The 24,407-nt window shown below is 39.9% G+C and overlaps 1 long non-coding RNA gene across 1 annotated transcript; it reads right to left on the reverse strand.

The window, feature by feature from the left end:
- Positions 1-17,053: 17,053 nt before the first annotated feature.
- LOC135984135 (uncharacterized) lies at positions 17,054-23,554 on the reverse strand. Its single transcript, XR_010602044.1, has 4 exons — positions 22,957-23,554; positions 19,980-20,111; positions 18,811-18,851; positions 17,054-17,914 (listed from the first exon to the last, which is right to left on the reverse strand). It is a non-coding gene; the product is annotated as an uncharacterized LOC135984135 (long non-coding RNA).
- Between the last annotated feature and the right edge of the window lie 853 nt (positions 23,555-24,407).

A 24,407-nucleotide genomic window follows, 5' to 3' on the forward strand; every position in this document is an offset into this window, starting at 1 on the left:
ACTCTTTTGTGCAGCCTGCGGGCCAATTGAAGAGTGGGGAACATAACATAACATATTGAAACATCTCACAGGCGTCCTCTGAACATCCGGGAGATCTCGGAGGAGACACATGGAGTTCCCCATGAATTAGTGCAGTTCTGCATTGTCCCAATGCAGGGATGTGTCTATCAGCACAATTCAGCTTCATGCATATAGGAATATTTACCCATCATCATAATGCAACCTTACCTGAGAATGAATGTGATAATTGTTTAACACCATACAACAATACTACCCAAGTCTTTAGGTCATGCAGTTAAAAAGCATTTAGCGAGCTGACAGTTAGTTTATTTATTTATTGGCAGCTGCACGGCTGTCACCTAACATATGAAATAATGGAATGCAGAAATATTAAACTACAATACTATTTTATGGTACATATTCAAAAATCCACAATACTGTTTACACAATTCAATTATATTTGCCTTGGTTCCTGAGGGTGAAAGACGATTGTCTGTGATTTTATATGACAACAAACATTCTACAATCATGAAGGAAGAGGAGAAACATTTTAAGATTTTAATATAATGGCCAATTGTATTCATAGTTTGTCTAGGCTTTGCTTCATGATTGGCCAAAAGAATGACAATGCAGCATTTGAATTAAATAAATATCAAGTGATGCATGTGTTTTGAAAGGGGACAAGCCCCAAGAAGGGAAAGTGATTGTTTAGCATGACAAAAGAGGTTACAGTTTGGAATAATGGCGTGAGTTTGAACAAGGGAAAATTCACCCTGAATAGCAAGAAAATCATCCTGGCAGTATGAAGGACTAGATTGTGGAATCACCGCCTACAATCATAAAAAATACCCTAGATTGATGATATAAAAATTACACACACCTACAAAAGTATTGTTCCTCCTGGGCTCGGCAGAACATAATTGTGATAGCCAAAAGACCATAATCGTAAGAAATATGTCCTTTTCCTGTGCCTCTTTCTTAAGTGAAAAGAGTTCTGCTGATCTCAGCTGCACAAAATCTAATTCTATCCTATCTAATAGTAGAAGAGTTAAGAAGGATAAAGAAACTAAAAAGAAATAATCTCTGTCTGCCACCTCTTCCTCTGCTAGTCTGTTAATCTTCTTCATTACCAATTATTTTATTAAAGGTACACAGAATTGTTGGCAGTCCAAGCTATTTTCTTATATAAGCATCAGAAGGGATGGTGTCAGATATACAAAATAATGCAATGTACATAATTAGGGCAACCAAGATTATTGGTTACAGTACACACATAGTGTTCTTACAGACTTTGTTTTTAATTAGACAATCCCACTTGGTCCATCTTTCCTCAAATATTTCAGTTGTTAATCTAACACAGACAGTAAATTTATCCATTTCTCTTAATGGTTTAATTCTCCTCACCTACATCTTTATGCCGCTCAAGCACATTTATTAGCTGCATTTACAAGGGTTATTCCTCTTTGTTTAATTTAAGTACATATGGACAGTTACTTAATACCATAAAAATAAAAATTGAGAAGTATTCCCTGAAATAATTCTTGTACTGATTTTCTAACAGATATGAAAATCAAGTGCTGGAGGAACCAACTAGGGGCCGTGCTCCTCTTGATCTGCTGCTCACAAACAGGGAAGAATTAGTATGGGAAATAGAAGTGGGTGGCAACCTGGGCAGCAGTGAACATGAGATGGTCGAGTTCTGGATCCTGACAAAAGGAAGAAAGGAGAGCAGCAGAATACAGACTCTGGACTTCAGAAAAGCAGATTTTGACTCCCTCAGGGAACTGATGGGCAGGAACCCCTGGGAGGCTAATATGAGGGGGAAAGGAATCCAGGAGAGCTGGCGGTATTTTAAAAAAAAGCCTTATTGAGGGTGCAGGAACAAATCATCCCGATGCACAGAAAGAATAGCAAATATGGCAGGTGACCAGCAAGTCTTAACAGTGAAATCTTCTGTGAGCTTAAACACAAAAAGGAAGCTTACAAGAAGTGGAAACTTGAACAGATGACTAGGGAGGAGTATAAAAATATTTATACTCGAGCATGCAGGGGTGTAATCAGGAAGGTCAAAGCACAATTGGAGTTGCAGCTGGCAAGGGATGTGAAGGGTAACAAGAAGAGTTTCTACAGGTATAATAGCAACAAGGTGGTCAGGGAAAGTGTGAGACCCTTACTGAAAGGGGGAGGCAACCTACTGACAGATGATGTGGAAAAAGCTGAAGTATCAATGCTTTTTTTGCCTCGGTCTTCACAGACAAGGTCAGCTCCCAGACTGCTGCACTGTGCAGCATAGTATGGGGAGGAGGTGAGCAGCCCTCAGTGGTGAAAGAACAGGTTAACGGCTATGTAGAAAAGCTGAATATGCACAAGACCATGGGGCCAGATCGAATGCATCTGAGGGTGCAGAGGGAGTTGGCTGATGTGATTGCAGAGCAATTGGCCATTATCTTTGAAAACTTGTGGCGATGAGGGGAGGTCCGGATGATTGGAAAAAGGCAAATATAGTGCCCATCTTTAAAAAAAGGGAAGAAGGAGAATCCGGGGAACTACAGCCTCACCTCAGTCCCTGGAAACATTATGGAGCGGGTGCTCAAGGAATCCATTTTGAAGCACTTGGAGGAGAGGAAGGTGATCAGGAAGAGTCAACATGGATTCACCAAGGGCAAGTCATGCTTGACCAACCCGATTGCCTTCTATGATGAGACAACTAGCTCTGTGGATATAGGGAAAGTGGTGGATGTGATATATTTTGACTTTAGCAAAGTTTTTGATGCAGTCTCCCACAGTATTCTTGCCAGCTAGTTAAAAAAGTATGGATTCAAAGAAGGACTATAAAGTGGATAGAAAGCTGGCTAAATCAGAGGGCCCAATGGCTTGATGTTTAGTTGGCAGCCAGTATCAAGCAGAGTGCCCCAGGAGTTGGTTCTGGGGCCGGTATTGTTCAACGTCTTCATTAATGATCTGGATGATGAGATGGGTTGCACCCTCAGCAAGTTCATGGATGACACGAAGCTCGGGGGGGAGGTAGATAAGCTGGAGGGTAGGGATAGGGTCCAGAGTGACCTAGACAAATTGGAGGATTGTACCAAAATAAATCTGATGAGTTTCAACAATGACAAGTGCAGAGTCCTGCACTTAGGACAGAAGAATCCCATGCACTGCTACATGCTGGGGACCAACTGGCTAAGCAGCAGTTCTGCAGAAAAGGACCTGAGGATTACAGTGGATGAGAAGCTGGATATGAGTCAACAGTGTGTTCTTGTTGCCAAGAAAGCTAATTGCATATTGGGCTGCATTAGTAGGAGCTTTGCCAGCAGATTGAGGGATGTGATTATTCCCCTCTATTCGGCACTGCTGAGGCCACATCTGGGGTATTGTGTCCATTTTTGGGCCCCCCATTACAGAAAGGCTGGGGCACCTGACTTATGAGGATAGGCTGAGGGACCTGGGCTAATTTACTTTGCAGAAGAGAAGAGTCAGGGGGCTTTTGATAGCAGCATTCAACTACCTGAGGGGGAGTTCCAAAGAAGATGGAGCCAGATGACAGAACATGGAGCAATGGTATCAAGTTGCAGTGGGGGAGGTCTAGGTTGGATATTAGGAAAAAAACTATTTCACTAGGAGGGTGGTGAAGCACCAGAATGGGTTACCTAGGGAGGTGATGTAATCTCCATCCTTACAGGTTTTTAAGGCCTGGCTTGATAAAGCCCTGCCTGGGATGATTTAGTTTGGGGTTGGTCCTGCTTTGAGGAGGGGGTTGGACTAGATGACCTCCTGAGGTCTCTTCCAACCCTAATCTTCTATGATTCTATGAAGTTTTTAAATTTCAGATATTCCAAAATGCAAAGCATGGCATTCCCTCCCACATTTTGCTGTGCATTTTCTTTCTGTGTTGCAAGTCCAGTGTGTAAAAATATCAACTCATAATTCTCCACTGGTATTCTCTCCATGACACTGAATTTGTAATACTCATAGTGGTTAGCACTGTAACCCTTGTATCCTCTGGAGAGATTCATTGATTCACTTTCTTTTCCCAGTCTAGTCTCACATTGTCTATACTGTTTCATAGTTCCTTTGACAGGACAGTGAAACTCTCTGTGGTTTAGTTTATTTGCACAAAGATATATATAGCCAACCAATTTTTAATCCAAAGGGAATCATTAGTCCAGAGATATAAATCTTTATATATATGGAGGTGCTGACACAACCTTTACATACTTTATTGCATCACAGTCTTGACACTAACATTTTTCTTTTTAAATCCTATATTTAATAAATACAAATTTTAAAACATCTTTTTTCTCACAACTCACCTATTTAGATCAGCCAGAGCTGTAACAGTTAATTATAATTTAATAGCACATTAAAAGTCTATACAGCAGGATATATAACATCTAAGGATGTTCAGTGAGCTTTCCAGTCCAATAAGTGTTTACACCAATTTGTATTCAGCTACTACTTCATAACATTGTTATTCTTTGCTGCTACAAATTGAGATGAACCTATATAACAGCTTATACTCAGACTTTCTTTATTCACTCAGACTCCCCAAAACATATTTACACCTGCTCTGTCGATGGCTGATGGAGTCTAAGTTGGTCTAATTTACACACTGAGGAGCCAGGAGGAGATGTACAAAAATAAATTAAAATATCTCATTTCTTAAATTTTCATTTGGTGTGTATGCAAGACCACCATAGACTGTTAGACATCAGGAGAATACATGTAAGGGAATCTGAATATAAGGAGTCTAACTGAGATTAAGGGGACTTGTGGCACCTTAGAGACTAACAAGTCCTCCTGTTCTTCTTTTTGCGGATACAGACTAACACGGCTGCTACTCTGAAACCTGAGATTAAGGGGGTCTACACTACACCTATACTTCAGAATTTGACCGCTACTCTGAATTAATATAAGGTGGGACTTTGACATCAGAACATGAGTTAGGAAGCTGAAGAGAAATACATCAATATTTTGAAACTTCCTTGATACACCAGTATGTTTCTCTATCTAATTGTTAAGGAGTGGGAGGCAGAAACTGCATTTAGGAAAGGATAGTCTCTTCAATGGAATGCACATAAAAGTTTCTTTAAAGTTAATAATGTCAAGGGAACTACCAGAGTTGTAGCGGGATGAACATTTGACCTTGCAGTAGGTGGGTTGTGGGCTATCAAAGAGGACTTCTCTTTCTCAAAAACAGCATGAAAACAAGCCAGCTTTCATTCCCATAAAGTTCTTATATAGCTGACATCTTAGAATATATACTTCCATCAAGATTTCTTTGTCCTTCCTGGAAGTTCATGTACAATATACATGAACTTAGAACTTGAGGACTAATGCACCCTAGAAGGTGCACTTCTATATCTTTCATGAAAGCTGCTCTCACTGTGCACACTTCTTTTTGTGTCCTCATACTGCTTTCTGACACATCTGTTCACATGTGATTCCCAATGTTTGCACTCTTTCAGTCACTGGAAAAGCATTCACTTTTGAATGCCAAGAAGCTGGCATTGAAGGTGATGCTTCATTTTTTAATTCTCTTTGCAGCAGTCCCAAGTATTGGGGTCACTGATGTAGCCCCACCTTACCACTGAGTCTCTAGACTGGACAACTCCAGTCTGTAGTTGATTAAGGCAACCCCACATAGTCCCGGTTTGATAAGCAGTGGGTGGTAGATGCTTGACTGGTGGGACCCAAAATGCTACAGGATCGTTCCCTACTCTTGTTAGCCATAACTGAACCCATGTCTATTTGGGTAATAATGTTAGGGGTTTAATGGTGGTGAGAAAACTTTTTCGGCACTTCAGTTGGCTCAGCATCGGTATTTTATAGTGATATCTTGGATCTGCATATTGCCTTATGCACTCTACTCTACAAGCAACTTCCTAGGATATATGAGGAGAAGCAATACCTGCAAGGATGAAGAGGCTGTTGATGTGAGTGAGTATCCTGTAATATAGCAGCAGGCAGTATTAAGTACAAGGTCTATCTTCTTTGTGTGAGGGGATTGTGCCCACACGGCACAGCATATTCAGCAGAGGACTAGCAAAGTGCCAGTGCTATTGATCACAGAATGGATGGGTTGTGCCCACTTTGATGTAACTGGCTTATTTTGTATACTAATCTTGACTTAAGTTTTCCTGATGTGGGCTCTAAAAGAGAGTCAAATCAAGAGTAACACCGAGGAGCACAGGATTTATGGAATGAGTAAGTTTTGTCCCAAGCCAGCTGATGTTGAGTTTGCATTAGGCCTCTTGGTTTTTTAAATGGAATGCACCGACTTGCATCTTCACTGATTTTGTATGCAGTTGTACTCGTCTAGTGTGTTAAGTGCATTCACCAGATTATTCTCTAATATGCGCCTTGTGTGGTGATACATAGATCATCTGCATAGATAAAACATGTTGTGCCAGGGCAGCTTGGCTGGTCATTTGTATAGATGTTGAATAATATATTTGCTAAAACACTACCTTGTGTGAGGCCATTCTCCTGTTGTTGCCTTCAGCTCCATTTGGCACAAAAGTTCACAATCTTTTGTTCTCTGGTATGGTCTGTATTAGTTAGTGAAGTGGTGGTTCTTTGTTATCATTAGAAGGTAGGCAAGGTGTCACAATGATTGACTATCTCATAGCCAACTGAGAGATCAACAAAAACCGCTTCTGAAATCAATCATCTTTCATATTATCTTTGATATGTTATGTCAAATCCAAAGCTAATACATGACCAACTCAGGCAAAAGCCAGACTGTTCATTGATAAGAATTGGTACTACCACTTTTCCACTCTGTGCACTGATGCATATATGACAACAGAATAAAGATCCGTTTATACTATAGTTTGCAGAAACAGAAAATATGACTGCATTTTTCATATCAGATCAGAGAGATAAATATGCATAATCTATGTTTATAGCACCTATAACATATTTTAAATGCAATTTTCCAATATTAAAGGTTGAAAATGGTATTCTGGGTTGATAACATTTGTCTCTTAAAGTAACTCAAACCCAACTGATCAAAGGATCAATATGACTGATTCTCACACACTCCTGTCACCGTTCGTCTATTGACCGATTTCAGCTACTGTTATATCAAAGCAATCACTTATACACAAGTAACCAGTAAAAAAATAACTTTTTGTCAAAGTAATAAATAGGAACTTTGAGAAATAAGAAAGTTCAGAATCCAGTAAATAAGGCATGGTAATCACATATTTATTAATTCAAATAAAAAAGGAATATTGAACAGTTTCCTCTTTCAGTGATCACTGTCCATCGTGTGCACTGAATTAGGAAGGGATCGGGAGGATGGGGAGGGCAGAGAAGTGTGTGGTCATGTAATTAAAAACTGTATCATATTGCAACCCAAATATCATTATTCTAACATGGGAAGCAGGTTGGGGTGGAGGTTGTAAGTTTATTTTTATGTTTAAATAGCACAGACACATCAAAATAATTTTCCCTTTTCCCACTTTTCTACACAATCCCTAATTTTCATTCCAAATGTTTCCCTGTGAAAGCTGATGATACAAAACTACAAACAGAGTATTCCTCTCCCACAACAAATCAATTCAACTGTAGATCAGCTGCACTAAATATCTGATCACTGAGCTAAATATACTTTGTGTAAGATTATTACCACTCTCAACAGCAGGGAATCTGAAGGGATATTAGAACTATCCTCAGCTCATCAAAGTGTCCTAGAAACTTGATAAATTTCTAAATTTGGAGAAATGCCACAATATTTGCTGCTTAACTATGATAAAAAGAGTTTTATATATAAGCAGTTCCAGAAAATCATGCAATTTCTTGGATTCTGAAGGTTTTGGTTCCTGAACATTAAAAATCAAAATGACTCTGAGTTAGGTCAAAATTTGATAACACTAGCAATTATCCCATTTCATTCGCTAGAACCAGGCCAGCTAAAACCCATCTGTCCATCTTTGGATTGACATTGTGCTCATCCATTATAATTATAATTGTAATTTAAGAACAGATTACTCAAATCACAAGCCACATGTCAGAGTAGAGGTATGCACCTTGTATATAGCTTACCCAAAGCCTGGGATCTTTTTCCACTTCAGCTAGTTGGAACACCATAATAAGTATAATTGCCGAAACAGTAGGAAAAGAAGCTTTTTTCATGCTATTACCAGCTTTTCTCACAACATGGCAGGATGACATATGCCATTGTTTTTTTGCAATATGCTGCATTGTATAGCAATATCCTATAATATAATGCAATATCCCATGTAAAAATAAATGGAGACATTAATAAAATATTAAGGTTTAGGAATCAAGAACTCAAAAGCAGGCATAAGGTTGAAAGTTCTGCTCCTTTGTGCAATAAATAATTTAAAAAGATGTAAAGAGAGAATGTATCAGTTAATGCAATATATAGCATAATGCAACATGAAATTACTTATGCAACTATACATACAACATATTCTGTGCCATACAGTTTTTTTTATCTCAGCTTGATTTTTAAGTCTCAGTTAGAGCTACAGAACAATTTTGAAGAATAGTTATTCATCCGTTACAAAATGTGTAAGGCTGATCTTATGGTCACTGAAAGCAGATGAAAGCTTTGCTTTTAAGATCCTGGACCTGCTCCTGCCCCCAATGAAACCAATGGGGAAATTATAATTGATTTAAATGGAAGCAGAAACAGGATGCCTGACAATCATCTATTCAAGGAATCATCAAGGATATATTAGATATACCAGGGTGAGCGCATCTTATTACTACTACAATATGTATGTACAAATCCATTCTTTGTGAAGCATAGCAGCAGCACCTCTAGTACCACAACAATTGTCCATAGCAGAACAAACTGCAAATAATAAAATCATAATAATAATTAATAATAATAAGCAAACAAACAAATCACCCAGCAATTTGAAGTACTTGATCCTACCTTTTGTTTGTTGGTGTCATATCTAAATTTGCCTGAAGCAGAGTAGAAATATTGTCAGTTTTTAAAGACACCCACTTGCTTACTCTTCTGAAGAAAGAGCATATGACCATGGTTATCTGAAAAGGGTTATAACTGAGCAAAGGGAAAAATTCAGACTGAAGAGTGTCCTAAAGTGTTGGAAGCCCTTTTTCTTGGACCATTTAATATAGACTAATACTGGTGAATATATTATGGGTAGAGTTACAGATATTACAAGTGGAACAATCCCTACAATTCTAGATAATGTGGGATGCATCAAAATCTGACCATTATATGATGTAGCTGAAACTAGGTATGGTTGTGATTCATTCTACACAACACCTGGAATTTTAAGAAAAAAAAAAAGCAAGAGTTGTTTAACTCATTCTTTTAAATGGGTGAAAAATCATTTAAATACATTTAAATACATTACATTCCTGAAAGATTGAGATTGGCAGACAACGAGCATTTTCTTTTCTAGTACAGGTCAGCATATGTACGCGACTTACAACAATGATCGCACCGCACATAAAGCCAGGGTGGGGGTGGGGCTGGGAGTGGGGGAGAGCATTGTCCAGGATTGCCGGAGGAAGGATAGCAGTGCTTTATGGGTGAGGGTGGGGAAGGAGGTCATAAACTGCTGCAAAAACTGTGGGTTTTGACTTCCTCCTTAGAGTATATGGATGGCCTTATTTTTAAAATATTGGTCTGGGCTCAAGGAGATCTGGGATCAGTTCCCAGCTTGGCCATAGATTTCTGGTGTGATCTTGCGTAATTTAATTTTTCTGTGATTCAGTTCACCAGCTGTAAAACAGAGGTAATAATATTTCCTCTCTCCCATGCTTTGTCTGTCTTGTTTACGTAGCCTGTACATTTGATGGTCTCTTACTGTGTGTATGTACTGCTCTTGCTTAGGGCTTTAAGTGCTACTAAATACAACAATTAGTAATAATAACAACACTCATTTGAGTGGAGTGATACACATACTTATGTGTTTATAGGTTCAGGCCCAAAATTTTATATCCTGCAATTTACCTGCATAGGCTATGGACATAATTTTAGGGATGGTGGTAGGTGTACCTCTCTAACACCCCCTTGGTGAGAGGGTATGTACTCCTTTCACAGCAGCCAGGTCACAATCCTCTGGCTGTGCTGTTCAGGGCATCTGCCTCATTGTGGTGAAAGTTAATGCAATCCAAACAAACACACAATTGGTTTCTGCCGCCCATAAAAAGCAAAGTCCCAGGCACAGATCTTTAGAGGTTTTTAGAGTGTTGCAGTGCTCAGAATTGCAATGCCTAACTTATTTATGAAGACTTAGGTCTTCATAAATAAGACTTAGGAGTCTAAATCCCATCAATTGTCAATGGGATTTTGGCTCTTACGTGCCTAAATCCCTTTTGAAAGTAGCCAAAAGGAAAAAATGAAAAGATAAAAGTACCATCCTTTACCCTTTTTGAGAGAGTCCAGTCTCTCAAGTAGTTTTCCTGGTTAGTAATCCTGGCTTCCAGGAATTGGTGAATGCTGAGTTGCAGTCCTGCTTCTTCAGAATGCTTCCATGCACTGAGCAGGGATTCTCTCTTTTAAGATCCTGTCCATCCCCAGCTTTGACGTGGCTGAGAGGTATGCCAGGCTGAGGTTGATTGTGCCCAGAGGATCTCTTTAACTTCTTCCTGACTGTGGGGTGATCTGCCCCAACATATACTCCCTGTCCACGTACAGCTTGAGAGTCCATAGACCAGAGGTTCCATTACTGCCCAGGAGTAGATGTCTGCATTGCTGTGTTTCTTTCCTGTGTGATGTTGTACTCTAAAACTACAGTGTTGGACAGACAAGTAGCATTGCATAACATGCACATTCCTTTCCTTCATTGCATTTAACCACTGAAATGGGATGTGATCTGTAATGAGTAAGAAAATATTACCCAGTGAATAGTATCTTTGGGCTTCTATGGCCCATTTAACTGCCATTTTTTCTCCCCTAATCACCCAATAGGCCTTTTCCATGGGGAACAGCTTCCAACTTTTAGATACAGGACTGGGTGCTCCTCGAAGTTCACCTCTCATGAAAGTACCATTCCAATGCGTACATTGGAGGATTCCATCTGTAAAACAAACTTTTGAAAAAATTGTATTGAAGTGGACAGGAACCTGGCACAGTCAGTCTTTCAAAGGCGTTAGAGGCTTTCTCCCAATCCTTTTCTCAATGAACCATCTTCACATTCCCATCTTTAATCAGGTCCACCAGAGGGGCTGCAATGGTGGCAAAACTGGGAACAAAGCTCCTACATTAGCCAGCTAGTGCAAGGAAGTGTCTCATCTACCTCTTTGTCTGAGGAATGAACATACTGACAATACCTGGCCTAAGTTGGTCTCCTTCCATGCTACAACCCAGGTAAGTCACTTCCTGATCCTCCAACTTGCATTTTGCTCGACTGGCTGTAAGGCCTACCTCAGCTGGAAATTGTAGGACTGTTCATACTCATCATTAGTGATCATCCCAGTTGTTGCTATATATAACTCATCTAAATATGCAGCAGCATACTGATGGTGAGGTCTGAGCACTCTATCCATTAATTGTTGAAACTTTAGATTTGCTTCATGTTGGCCAAAAGGACATTGTCTTAAAACAGAACAGTCTGAAGCATATTGGGAATTCTGCTGTTTACTGCAATGCAAGTGACAAGTGGATCTTTTGTAAGATCTAAAGTAGTGATATACCTGGCCATTGCTAAACATTCCAATAGGGCATCCACTCATCACATCAGGTACACATAAAACTTCAAGATTTTATTAACTTTTTGAAAGTCTGTGCAGAAACGTGTTGAGCCATTATGTTTGTGGAAGAGAATTATGAGATTTCATCAGTCACTTTGGGACTCCTCTACTACCCCTAGATCCAGCACAACCTGCAACTGCTCCTGGAGTGTCTCCCACATCTTCTGAGGTTAAGGGCTGACTCGATGTGGTGGTGTATCAGTGAGGGGGTAGTGGAAAATACATGAGGAAAGGCCTCAATTAGATGTAAAATCTGAGCTTTTTGCTCAGATAGAAGTTTGGTGCCCATCTTCACTTGTGCTGGCTCTTGGTGAATGGATGCTTAAGGCAGCAGTTCTGACTCTGGTGGGTAAGGAGTTATTGACTTCCCTTTTCTGGTTTTCCAAAGGCTTCAGAGGTTCACATAGTAAAGACTTATTTCTTTCTGCCTCCTGGGCAGGTGGACCTCATAGTGCACAGGGCCAATCTAAGGAACCACTTAAAAAGCTCCTGGCCATCTAGCTATCAACTTTGATTCCATGCTGGGAAGCAATAACAGTACTTGATCCCCCTCTTGGAAAGTCTGCAGGTCATCCTCATAGCATGTTTACTCTTGTGCTTGCTGGGCCCCGAACAGACTTTCATAAGCAACCACCCCCAGCATCTTGAGTCTCTCCCTGAGCTGTCTAACATATCGGACCATGATGGATGCCTTTGAGTCTTGGTCTTTACAGCCCTTGAGTAGGAGGTCTAACACTCCTCAATCCTGGGGCTTGTACAAAAGTTTGAAGGGAAAAAACCCTGTGGAAGTTTGTGGTATTTCCATTATAGTGAACAAAAGAGGAGGAAGTAACTGGTCACAATGCTTGAGGTCAGTGTCCACAAATCATTTTAGCATCACCTTCAGGGTTCCATTGAATCTCTCAACTAATCCACCCATTTCTGGATGCTGGACAGAGATATTCAGCAACTTGTTCTTCATTTAATAGGATAGCTCCTGTATTATCTGATCTGTGAATATTTCTTGGGAGATCCCTACTTGAGAAAAGAGTTTCCAGGATCTCTGGAGCAACTTTGCAGCATGCATAGGAGTTAGTAGCATGGTCACAAGAGTGTATTGATGTCCCAACTTTTTGCAAGGTGGCCTACCATATCCATGTCAATTTGTTCAAAGGGAGTGGGATCAAGGAGTCCTTTGGGATAGTTAATTGGCACTAAGGACAAGAGTCAGAATATTCTCTGACCCTGGTGGACGCAAGGTCAGTAGAAAGGAGACAACACTTAGGACTTGGTCTTCTCCTAGCCTAAGTGTCCAGCACATAGTGTGCTATGCACAGGAATACCTGAGTATCAGTAATTGGGTCCTTTCCTCTCTGGCTTGTTTATCACACTCAACACAGTATAGGCAATCTCCCCAGAGAATAAAAAAGGGCCACTGCCATTGAAGATTCTACCACTTGATCATTCACAGCATTAATTTGATTGTAGGCCTTGCTCAGCATAGGGTTCCCCCTTTATTCACAAACTGTTTCACAAGTCAGGGCTTGTAAATCTGTCAACAGCTCCTGTCTGTGACCTGGATGGGTGACCTGTGGATCTCAAAGTCCCCATAAGGGGGTCCTCTGGTTCTCCTTACCCAGCTAGTCCCACCGTTCCTAGAGACTGGATTCCAGCCTGAGCCCGAACTTCCACGCTGCAGTTAAGCAACTCCTTAGCCTGTGCCCCACAAGCCCAAGTCCACTGGTGCCTGCAGTGTGCAGGCGGTCAGACTAGATGATCATGATGATCCCTTCTGACCTTAAAGTCTATGAGACATGGGCCAGCCACAAGTGTCTAATTGCAGTGTAGACATATACTTCAGGCCAGAGTCTTAGCTGGTGTTAATCAGCATTGCTCCATTGATTTCAATTTACAACAGCTAAGGATCTGGCCCTCAAATTTTAAAAAGTGATGTAGTCATGTGGAAAATTAAAGTTACTAGTGTAGAAAATTATAAGAAAAATACAAAAGATAGGAATTTTTTTGTTAAAAAAAGGAAATACACATACTTAACATTGCTTAATATACCTAAAGAATGCAGCTCTTTCATGAATGTCCCAGCATGCCTTTGTTTTTAGTAAAACATCAATAGAATGCAGCAACTGGACTGTAGAACAATTTATACAGTAGTTACTTTTTAAAATATTTCATCCAATTTACTAGGTAAAGAAAAGTTCTCAAAATATAAGTAATGCTTTGGAAAAATCTTTGCAAAACTGAGGAAACCTGAATTAAGGATGCATAGCAAACTGCTGCTTAAGTTGCTGGCAATGAACTGGAGAATCCTATTTTAAAGATAATAGAAGTGAGTCACAATTTGAGTTAATATTAACTATGCCAAAGAATGTGTTCCAGAAATTGAAGCCTATGATAATTTATTTTACACTTTTCTGTTTGTAATAATCTTAGACGTTCAAAAAATTCAGTTTTTCCCTTCAAAACTTTTTTCAGAGCCAGCTCCAGTGAAAATGCTTTGGTTGGGAGGATAAAATGAACAGGAGAGGAACTAATTAAAAATATTTTGTAAAGGGTGTGGTTTGGGAATTCATAGATTGATATTGATTTGAAAGTAATGAGTTGTAGTATAATTTAGCATATTTTATACAAGGATCATTAACATGATTTGTCACTTAAGTGTCATTGCATGCTCTTCCAGCTATTAGATTTGAGTTCTTGCAATAGTTTCCAAAGCCACTCTCCAAAACTCCTATCATTCATCTAATTATTATCAGTCCTGCCATCTTCTATTTCATACACCCAATTAAAGGTAGAGATGTACTGTACATTTACAGGTTCCGATTTGGAAAAGGAGGTTTTGCAATGTGAGTGTATATCCAGTGGCTGTGAAAATTGCCACTATCAGTTTGGTCATAGAGTAATCTCTTCAGAGTGGGCAAGCAGCATATTGATTAAATAAGGCTTTGAGGAAGCTAATCATTGTTGCTTTTACAAGTAAATAATTTTTATCTGTAACTGCTTTTATCCTGAATGTATTTTTCCTCCTGCAGTTCAGAATACTTGTTATCATACATGCAGTGTGTGAGAACATTAGACAGCACCGGAAATAAACAAATTCTAATAAATATGGATGATGGTATACATTAAGCATTGTAAGATATTTCTTTAAGTTCTCCAAATACCTAAAGGTTTTTGCTTGGTTTCATAAGAGGAAGCTTTGAGTATCATTAAAATACCCTCAAAGAATGCTTAGAACAGGATGATTTGATGTCACTTATGTTCAGGCAAGCCTCCTTACTCCTTGCTTCCCCTCCCCATGTCAAATGACTGCCTATTGCTGCCTGGAGGTAGCCTCAGATGGGTGACCGAGTATATGAAGACAGAAATCCAGTGGCAGGAGCCAAATTGGCTCCATTGTGTATGATGTAGTGAGAAATGCAGGACAGTTGAGAGGTCTGGATCAGATCATCTCTCTCTCTTTTCCATTTCTTCCCCTCTCACTATCTGCCATATGCATATTTATCTTCAACCTCATTGTAGCTTCTAGAGACCAGACTGGCCAGCTCCTAGCCACTCTTTATTATATGATCAGTTCTAATTATTTGTATTAAGGAAGAGAATGCTGAAAAGTGAGGAAAGCTGACATGGCAATCAGTGATTTAATTCTAGTGAATGTAGTACACCTGTTCTGTTCATAAGCAATAAGACAACATGTAAAACTGTCAAGCATTTGACTTATTCTGCAGGACGCAAAAAAACTTGATAGCCTTGTTTCTGACAGGTTTCAGAGTGGTAGCCGTGTTAGTCTATATCAGCAAAAACAATGAGTCATTGTGGTACCTTAGAGATTAACAAAATTGTTAGTCTCTAAGGTGCCACAAGGACTCCTTGTTTTTGTTTCTGACAGTGTAGCGAAAATCTGATACTATTACTTCTAAATTGGGTTGTGCTATTTTTTTTTTTAAATACAAGATTGGGCCTTAGATCTTTTATTATGTGCCATAAATATCAGTAGCTGTTCCTACCTGGGGTTTTTGATGTGGACACAGCAGGAAAATGACGACAGACACATGCATGGAATTAAGTGGTGGGCCACAATTTTGATTAAACTTTAACCAATTAAATAGCTGGTATAGGAGAGCATGAGGATAATACCCCTCCCTTGTGTTACAGTGTTGGGCTTACACTACCCATATGCAGTGTCAGCTCTTCTCAGCCTATACCACAGGATTCTCTGAGTCCTGGCATCCTCCTTCCCCCCCCACACAAAGGGTGCACTAAGGTTGGGACTTCGGAAGGGCCACAAGGTCTGACCCTATCCCATGAGCATGTGGCCTATCACCAAAATCCCAGGTTTTTTACCTTTCTGAACTGTTCATTTTATTCTCTTAAGTGCACTGGAAACTGGCTAAAAGTTGCCATGAATAAACAAATCTATCGCCTAAGTTAGGTACTAAGCACATTCCTGTGTAATCCACTATAACTTCCAGGTGCTGCAAGGAAGGCCAAAAACTCCCTGGTCCTCTGCCAATTTGGCCTATGGGAGAAAGATTCCTTCCTGACCCCCTAAACGGTCAATTGACTAGACCTGCAGCATCTGTCACGCCAAGTTCCCATTTCTAGTTCAGGTGGGTACGTAGGCTGCTGGAATGGCCTGCCCTGGGCTGAATACTAGGAGCAGGGGAATGCTGACCAAAGGAGGAGGGACATTGGGGTGGAGAGGGAAAGAAGGGAGACATGGATAGCAGTGAGAATGAGGAAAGCCATGGAGAGACAGTGATGGAGCAGGGTGAGAGGAGACCAGAGAAAGAACCAATCAGCAGGTGTGTGGTACAAGTTCAAATGTAAGCCTATTGTATTCTTGGATCCCTCTGTTAGGGGACAGCAGAAAAGCTGACACGGTGTCTCTGTATCCAGTGTGACTATGCCCTCTCCTCAAATACTATTTTTATGGTATCTGACTATATGGATAGTTTCTGCTTCCTGTATTGCAGAGTCTGTGTCTACTAGCATGGCTGAATGTGTCAGCCTAGCTGACAAGCAGCCTTTCTAATAGAGCTATGAACCCTGCAGCAAACAGAGGCTGTCTGACTTACTCTTACTCCCAGACTGCAACAGAGCCAGAGAGCTACCTCTGCATTTAGCAGCATAGGGCCATCTATACTTCCTTATGTTTCAGCCTTCTTTAACCAGTGGGTGTAAAGGAAAAGAGTTAAAGTAGTTAGATAGAGAGAGAAAGTAGAATAGGCATATCACTGCAAGTCTACATCAATATCTATTCCTGGTAGAACAGGGTTTCACTGCTGCTTGTACTACCTAAGCATGCTTAATGAGCTAAGAGACAAAACCACAGATATACAGTGTCCCGTATATAACAATCTTTACAAATAAAACTTTTGATGTTAAAAAACAACCAACTACATGAAACAATCCAATTAGGTTTATATATCACTGCCTTCATATTGTCATTCCCATATAGTGTATCTATCAAGGCATTTCTAGGGCCATATTCATTTGGTACCTATATGCCAACATAACACAATTGCAGCACAATGGTGTCCAAATCAATAACAAACCAATATCACTGAAGAACTCTGAATCAGAGCAGCTATAGCATCTTTAATTTAGCCTCTAGTGCCTCTGTAGATAGCAAGTATATATATCTGTACACATGTACATCATATTCATAAAATTAAACAGGGAGACAGAATATATGATGGTGTGGTATAAAGCTTTTATCAGCAGGAGGTTTGGATAATTGCATTACTGTCAAGTGACAAATACAGGATTTGTCACTCATTACTGAGAAATTATTTTAATATTTGGGACATTAAAATATTTACTGAGTCTATTTTCTTTTTGCCCTCCACCTGCAAAGCCAAGCACCTCAGTTACCATGAATCCAAACATGCAGAGTTCAGAGGCAGATGTAAAAGACAACATAAATGATTTCACATCTCTTTACTATATATTAAAATATCAAAACTTTTAAATCAGTTGGGCAACATTCTCTGCTGTGCTCTGTCTCCTTTGTGCTGCACCATTCCCCCGCTCCACTGACCTTCAATCTGCACTGAGCATGCTCCGGGCCTGAGTTTGAGTTCAAGATAAGAACAGCAGTAGCAGGCATCCTTTCTGCTTATGTAAAAGAGGGTGGGCTAAGAGTCCTTTATTCTAGTCTTTAATTATACAAACAGTAAGAACGTTCTCCTCTTGTTAAGGCAGTACACTGGAATTCAGGAGAGCTGGTGTTAGTTGTCCTGCAGATGTCCAAAGTGATGTTGAGCGAGATTATCTAATGCTTCACATAAGGGGGCCAAAGCAAGGCTGCATGGATAGCCCTAATTTTGTCATTTCCTAAATTTTGAGTATTCGCCCTTGTAACTTTGATGTTCTTCATTATGTAATATAGATATTAGTCAGAAATTTCAGTGGTAAAATTTTGATTCTGAGGTCATTTATTCAATTTTCTTGATGGAAAATTCAAACAAAATATTTTGTTTTGGGTAGGTTTGAGCTGAATCTAAATATTTTGGTGTATGGAACTGAAACTAAAATATTTAGTCTTCAATCAGGTCAACATTAAGCTTCATCTGCCTATGGTGCCACAGATATTGTGAGTCATACAAATGCCCAGGTTAGAGTGATTCCCACCTCTCCTCTATAAAGGGGGATCCTTGACTAGACTACATCTCAATCAGGCATAATGGGAGAAGTTATACATAAACAGATTTTTTTTAAGCCTTTAAAAAAAGGATAGGAAATTTAAAAGAATGTTACTTGGGTTGCAAATTTAAGCACTCAGAAATTAGGAAATATCAGACGCACAGACAACTGTGCAACCTTAATTTAGCAACTTATTTGTTTTTATTACAATACAATACTTAATTATATTATCAGATACTATTTTTTCCACAGGACTCCTGCTTTATGCAGTGCACAGACTGGAAACACAAGGGAGATAAATTAAGGTTGTATGAGTGTTTTGCAACCTATATAACGTTTTAAAAAAAACAAAACAATTTTTTTCTGAAAACAATATATATTGCAAAGAAAAACCTACATTAAATGTTTGAAATATAAAAGTATCCAATATAGTCTTTTATTTCTTCTTTTGAAACTTACTTTGCGCGTTGTATTCAGCTGTGGTGCTCTGTTCTCTACACCTTTGATGGAATCAGAGAAAGTAAACTTGGAACAGTTTCTCTCATTTCAGAGGCATTTTTAAGGACGCTTTGTTGCATTACTAATCCTAATCTCAACACCATAGCCATAAAGAGAATTCTGATACAGTTAAATACAGCACAATTCAAGAGTAAATAGTTTGAATGCACTGTTTACCAGAGAATCAGAAAAAGAATGAATGTGAAAAATATATTTTGATTGCAGTAACAAAACAGAAGAAACTTCGTATGTTTCACAACTGATTTTATCAAAGGGAATATTAGGTAAATTTAATATACTAGCAGAAATTCGCCAACTTCCTTACCCTGGCATTCTTTATTCTTGAACATAAAGAAGCTTATGCAAGTCTGCCTTGTCCCACATTTGCATGGCACTTTCTTATAGAAATTAGATTATACACTAGTTTGAAGTAAATTCATACAGTTAATACATTTATCTTTAAAAGACCAGATGGACAATTGGGTAGTTAAAATGTGGTTTTAAAATTTAAAATCTTAAAACCAATTTTAATCACCACTATTTGTATTCCTTCATGCTTTATAAATACAATTTTTGACCTAAACTAAGTGATATTTATGTTCACAATATGCATTTAGAAAGAAGATTTTTATATTGTGCTTTTTCCTTCATGGTTACTTTGTCTTTTCTAAACAATATGTCTTGCAATCCATTTTGTAACAATAGCTTGACTGCATTTAAGTTTGCATTGTTATTTATTGGCTATAAAACAAAATGTCAATCTTCCTCCCTTAATTATTATTGTTATTAGTAGTAATATTTATGCAGGAGTGGAGGGAAAGGGAAGTGTGTCTCTCAGAACCACTATCCTCTTCATCTAACATATTTACCTGTCTGGGTGTCCATTTAACCCCTCAGCTAATTCTTTGATATTCTCCAATATAGGTAAATTTTAAACTTTGCATAAGCAAACAGACAGGATTAGAAGTACTCTAGGAAACTGGATTTGTGTTGTGTGAGCAAGCCAGGCAGAAATGTGAGCCCATTCAATTAGTATGATTTTGGGTGGTCTTACTTGAACTTCTTTGATTAGTTGTTCATCAAATCATTAACAACACAGCATTGTTTATTTGTGCTTGATTTTCTCTTACCTTGCAAGACCAGACATCAGCAATTTTCCTTAGGTTGTGTTCCAAAAGCTGGTAATCAAATCAAATTCTGATTGGTCTAAATAGCCACTTGAGGGGAGAAATGGAAGTGTGCTCCAACTGGATCTGTTTTTCCTATGTGAGGAGAATCAAGGGCTGAAATGTGAGAGAAGCAGAAAGCAAACCTAATTTACTTAGACATTGCTTTAAAATCCGTTTCAAAACAACTTCTGTTTTCTCTTTCTTTCAAAGCTATTTTTCCTATTCTCTTCTATCTCATAATTTCCTCCTCTCCCCCAAAGGATCACAAACATCCATTTTGAAGCTCTGAGGAGCTCTTCATTTTCCTGGGCTTTTTATCACTGTCTACCCTCAAGGCCCCATATCACAGCCATCGTCCCTCAGGACAAACAAGACAAGACAAGATTCCCACTGGAGCTCCTCAGCACATCATGCAGCTCCATAATTAGCCAGAGGAGCCTTTCCCCCAGGGCTGAGTACTCACTGCTACTTCTACAGTATTCCTAGCTAGGCATTTTGGCAGAACTCCCAAAAAGTTTGGATAATTCAAAGAGGCTGCTGATGCACATCCAAACTTTTGGATGCTTATTTCAACTAAACTCAAACAAAACGCAAATGCTATTAAAAAGACAATAAAAGGTACAGGCAATGTTAACTGTGCAGTCTCATGGAATCCCCTTCCATGTGTAAGTCACTCCACCTAATATGCAGAAGAGTATAAGAAAATACAAGCTTAAAAAAATATGTTGAAATTCTTTTCCTCACAAACAAAATTAAATGTGGCATACTGAGGTCTTTGAAATCTCTCTCACACACACATACACACACACACACTCACTCCGCAGCAACTTGCTCTTTAACTTGTGCATTTCCCCCCTTAGTATAGCTATTGATAATAGTTTTTATTTTAGCAGTGTGACTTTCCTGTCTGCCTAAGTTAATGTTTGTGCTCTATTGTTCACTCATTTCTTCCCAAACTCTCTCTTTCCCTGTCCAGCTTTCTTTGCAACTTCAGAATATCCCCGGGAAATGCTTTGATGATAGTCAAATGTAGTTCCATGATAGTAGTCATCATGGGAATGTCATCATGAAATTCAGGGGTTCTGCTTCAGTCCCTCCTGACCCCACATGTGTGAGGCATGAAATTTAGGGATTCAGGTCTGCACACAGTCACTTTAGATGAAATTTCTGGAGTAGTTGTGTAATGCTGTGTGAGGGCTAGATAATATAGCACATGCCAGCATTTGATAAGTCTCATTGCACTGTACAGTTCACCATTTGCTGGGTAGCAGTGTTGTTTTTGCTACATTTGTTTGGAGTGCAGATGGTGCAGGGCACAGCAAATGGACTGTAAAAATAGATTTCTCTTTGTTTTGCTTTGCTGAGAGGAAGATTCCTTAGAAATACTTTGTGTTAATGTTACACTTGTCAAAATTGTTTGTGTGCATATATAGGTATATAGAAAAAGAGGCAAAACTGGAGAAAAAAAATAAAAATCTCAGGGACCAAAGAGCAACAGGAAATGGATGAATGAGAAGAAAGTCACATTTTAATGTAATATCCAAAATGAGAAAATCAAGAAGGAAAGAGAGTGACCATTAGAACACTGGGTGAAAGGGAGGGAAAAAAAACAACAAGTGGAATTGAGTTGAGGGAGGCCATATGTTGGGCTATTATAGGCTGATATGAGCACAATCCTGTAATATATATGTGTGTGTGTGTGTGTGTGTGTGTGTAACTCCAATGACTACAGTGGGATTCTGTATCTGTGTAAGTATGGGCTGCATGGATCTGAATGCTGGACTGGTGCCTTTCAGCCTGACCCAAAGCCCAGTGAAGCAAATGTGAGTCTATGGTCGGGCCCCTTTGTGGGCAAATACTACCACTGTGTTTGTGAAGACATTCCATTATGTGGTATGAAACTTTTTAGAAAGGGGAGAAAAAAATTGCCTGAGGCAGACACTCAGCATGAAAATTTTTAGCTCAAAAGTTTTAAATTTGACTTTTGAAAACAGGGCCTTAAAATGGAGAGGGTGGGACAACTTTAACAATAGCCATCACTGCCTGTGCTGTTTATATATGGAGTGTACATTGTTATGTATTGTGGGTAGAAAATTTTGGATGAAAACTTTCACTCAGATCCAGTGGTCACAGTCCCCAGCACCTATCTGGAATTTTAGCCTTATACAGTTAGTTGTTATAGATGTAACATAATAGTTTTATGTTTATATTAACATAAACTATCTTGAATTTTCTCTTTTTAGTATTTGCACTTAAATGATAATTTAAGCATAACTGAAATATATATAACGGAACTAGAAAGCATTATCTTTGTAATTTGAAGATGAAAGAGGACCCAAACTAAGAAAGAGGAATTGAAAGAGCACTGCTCAGCAACCAAACACACTCTTTTGTTGAGTATTCTTTCACTTGCATATAGAGAGTCTAAAATATCTATGTGGCATTGTTGACCAATCACACACCACAAATTATGAATAGTGAACAGTGGAAGACAAAGAGAGTTTGCAAACAGCACATAGGGTGAAGTACAATCACATAGTTTGCAAAGAACTTCAAATAAGGATTTTATACAATTTTTCTGCTTGCAGATAATTCATTCAGAGAAAAAAGGGCTACATTGTAAATTATTTTATAAGTTAGTCATCCAGGTAATTGGAAACCCTTGGCTTATTTTTTCTCCTTTTGAAGTCTAAGACATTTGCTATTGACATCAATGGGAGAAACACTGACCCATATATCATAAACAACAGATGTCACCACCAGGTCATGGGCAGACTGATCTAGTAATCAGAGCAGGAACCAAGAGCCAGGCTGGGTCAGATACCAAGAGTTCAGATTCTGAGCCAGACCAGAAAGCAAACCAGAAGTTCTGCGTGAGGAGGCAGGCAGGGTCAAGTTGGCAAGGAGATCAAAGGCAATGTAGCAGTTCAGGACTCACCGCTGCGGCCCCTCCTGCTGGTTGTCCTAGGGAATTAGTTCTCCCAGCCTTGGAGCGCCCTCTTTCATCCCCCTTGTCACTAGCCCCATGTCCCTCCCAGGACCCCAGTGCCCCTTTCTCTAGGTGCTGCCCCCTGGCAGTACCCCCACAGTTCTGGGTCTCCTCATCCCAGGGGAACCCCCACCCACTATCCCCACTTTGCGTCAGTCTTGGCTACTGCCTAGTCTCCATCTAGCCCCCATTCACTGGGGCAGACTGCAGTATCAGCCACTCATCACAGGCAAAGGGGTTCAGACCTGTTGCCTCTGCCTACCCATGAGCTGCCCTCTGCAACCCAGTATCTAATAGGCCTTACCAGACCTGCAGCCTGGGACTTTCCTAGGCTGGAGCTCCCCAGCTCCCTTAGCCTTTCCCCAGCCCTGCTCCACTCCAAATACCTGGTTAACCTCCCTGCAGCCAAGCCCATCTCTCTCTGAATGCACAGAGAGAGTGCTGAGCTCCTGGCTCCCAGACTTTTCATACAGGCCAGCTGTAGCCCAATTGGGGTGTGGCCCAGCTAAGGCCACTTCCCCAATCAGCCCAGCTTTTAGAGCTGCAGCCCTCTTTCAGAGCTGATTTCAAGCCCTTCCAGGCAGGAGCAGGTGTCCACCCAGCTACCGGCAAGCAGTAGGCACATGGGAAAAAGAAGCAGTCCTAAAGCCACAAGAACCCAGTTGCATGGACAATTTCCTGTTCCTGTGCTTGGCTTAAATAAGAACTGGGAACCAATCAGGACCCCCAGTGTTCCACCAATCTGATCCCAGGACTTGATCCTCTGTCAGAATTTAGATTCTATGTTAACACCAGTTAGTCGGTGGCAGGTTGGAACTGCCAACGGTCTAAGAGCCCTGTAAACCATGGTTTAAAACCTATGATCCCTGGCAGAAGGAGGGGAGGCACCAGCAGGGGACATCTTTACCTAAAGACAAATTGTTGCTACAGTTGTTCAAGAAAATCCATAGGGGGCAGAAATGTGAGTAAGGCAGCAATGGTGGGGCGCTCAAGACCAGCCATTATGTATTGACAACCACTCTTAACTGTGAGCTCAATGTTTTTTCTTACTCTCTTGTAGAACCACTTTGTGTCAGCCCAGCAATCTTACCACGTGCCACTGCTTCCTACCCTATTGGCCCTTTGATCTGCTCTTAGAAGGAGCTGGTTGCTAGTCTGCATTTCTCTTCTAACCCCTCCAAGGAGTTGGGAATGCACCTAATAGCCATCTCTAAGAGGGATCAAGGGCATTGACAATGCAGGTTTTCCCCATCCTCCTAATGATGGCAAATCAAAAGGCTGAGAAGGGTCAGGAGAAGGGAATGGAGAGGAGGGGAGGGGAGCGAAGTGAATATGAAATGCAGAGCTCAGTCAGATTCTACAAACAGGAAGCCAGTGTTTGCCTCTTCCTGGTGACTCCT

This window comes from Chrysemys picta, chromosome 5 (genome assembly GCF_011386835.1).
Source record: "Chrysemys picta bellii isolate R12L10 chromosome 5, ASM1138683v2, whole genome shotgun sequence".
In the NCBI taxonomy this organism is placed as follows: Eukaryota; Metazoa; Chordata; order Testudines; family Emydidae; genus Chrysemys; species Chrysemys picta.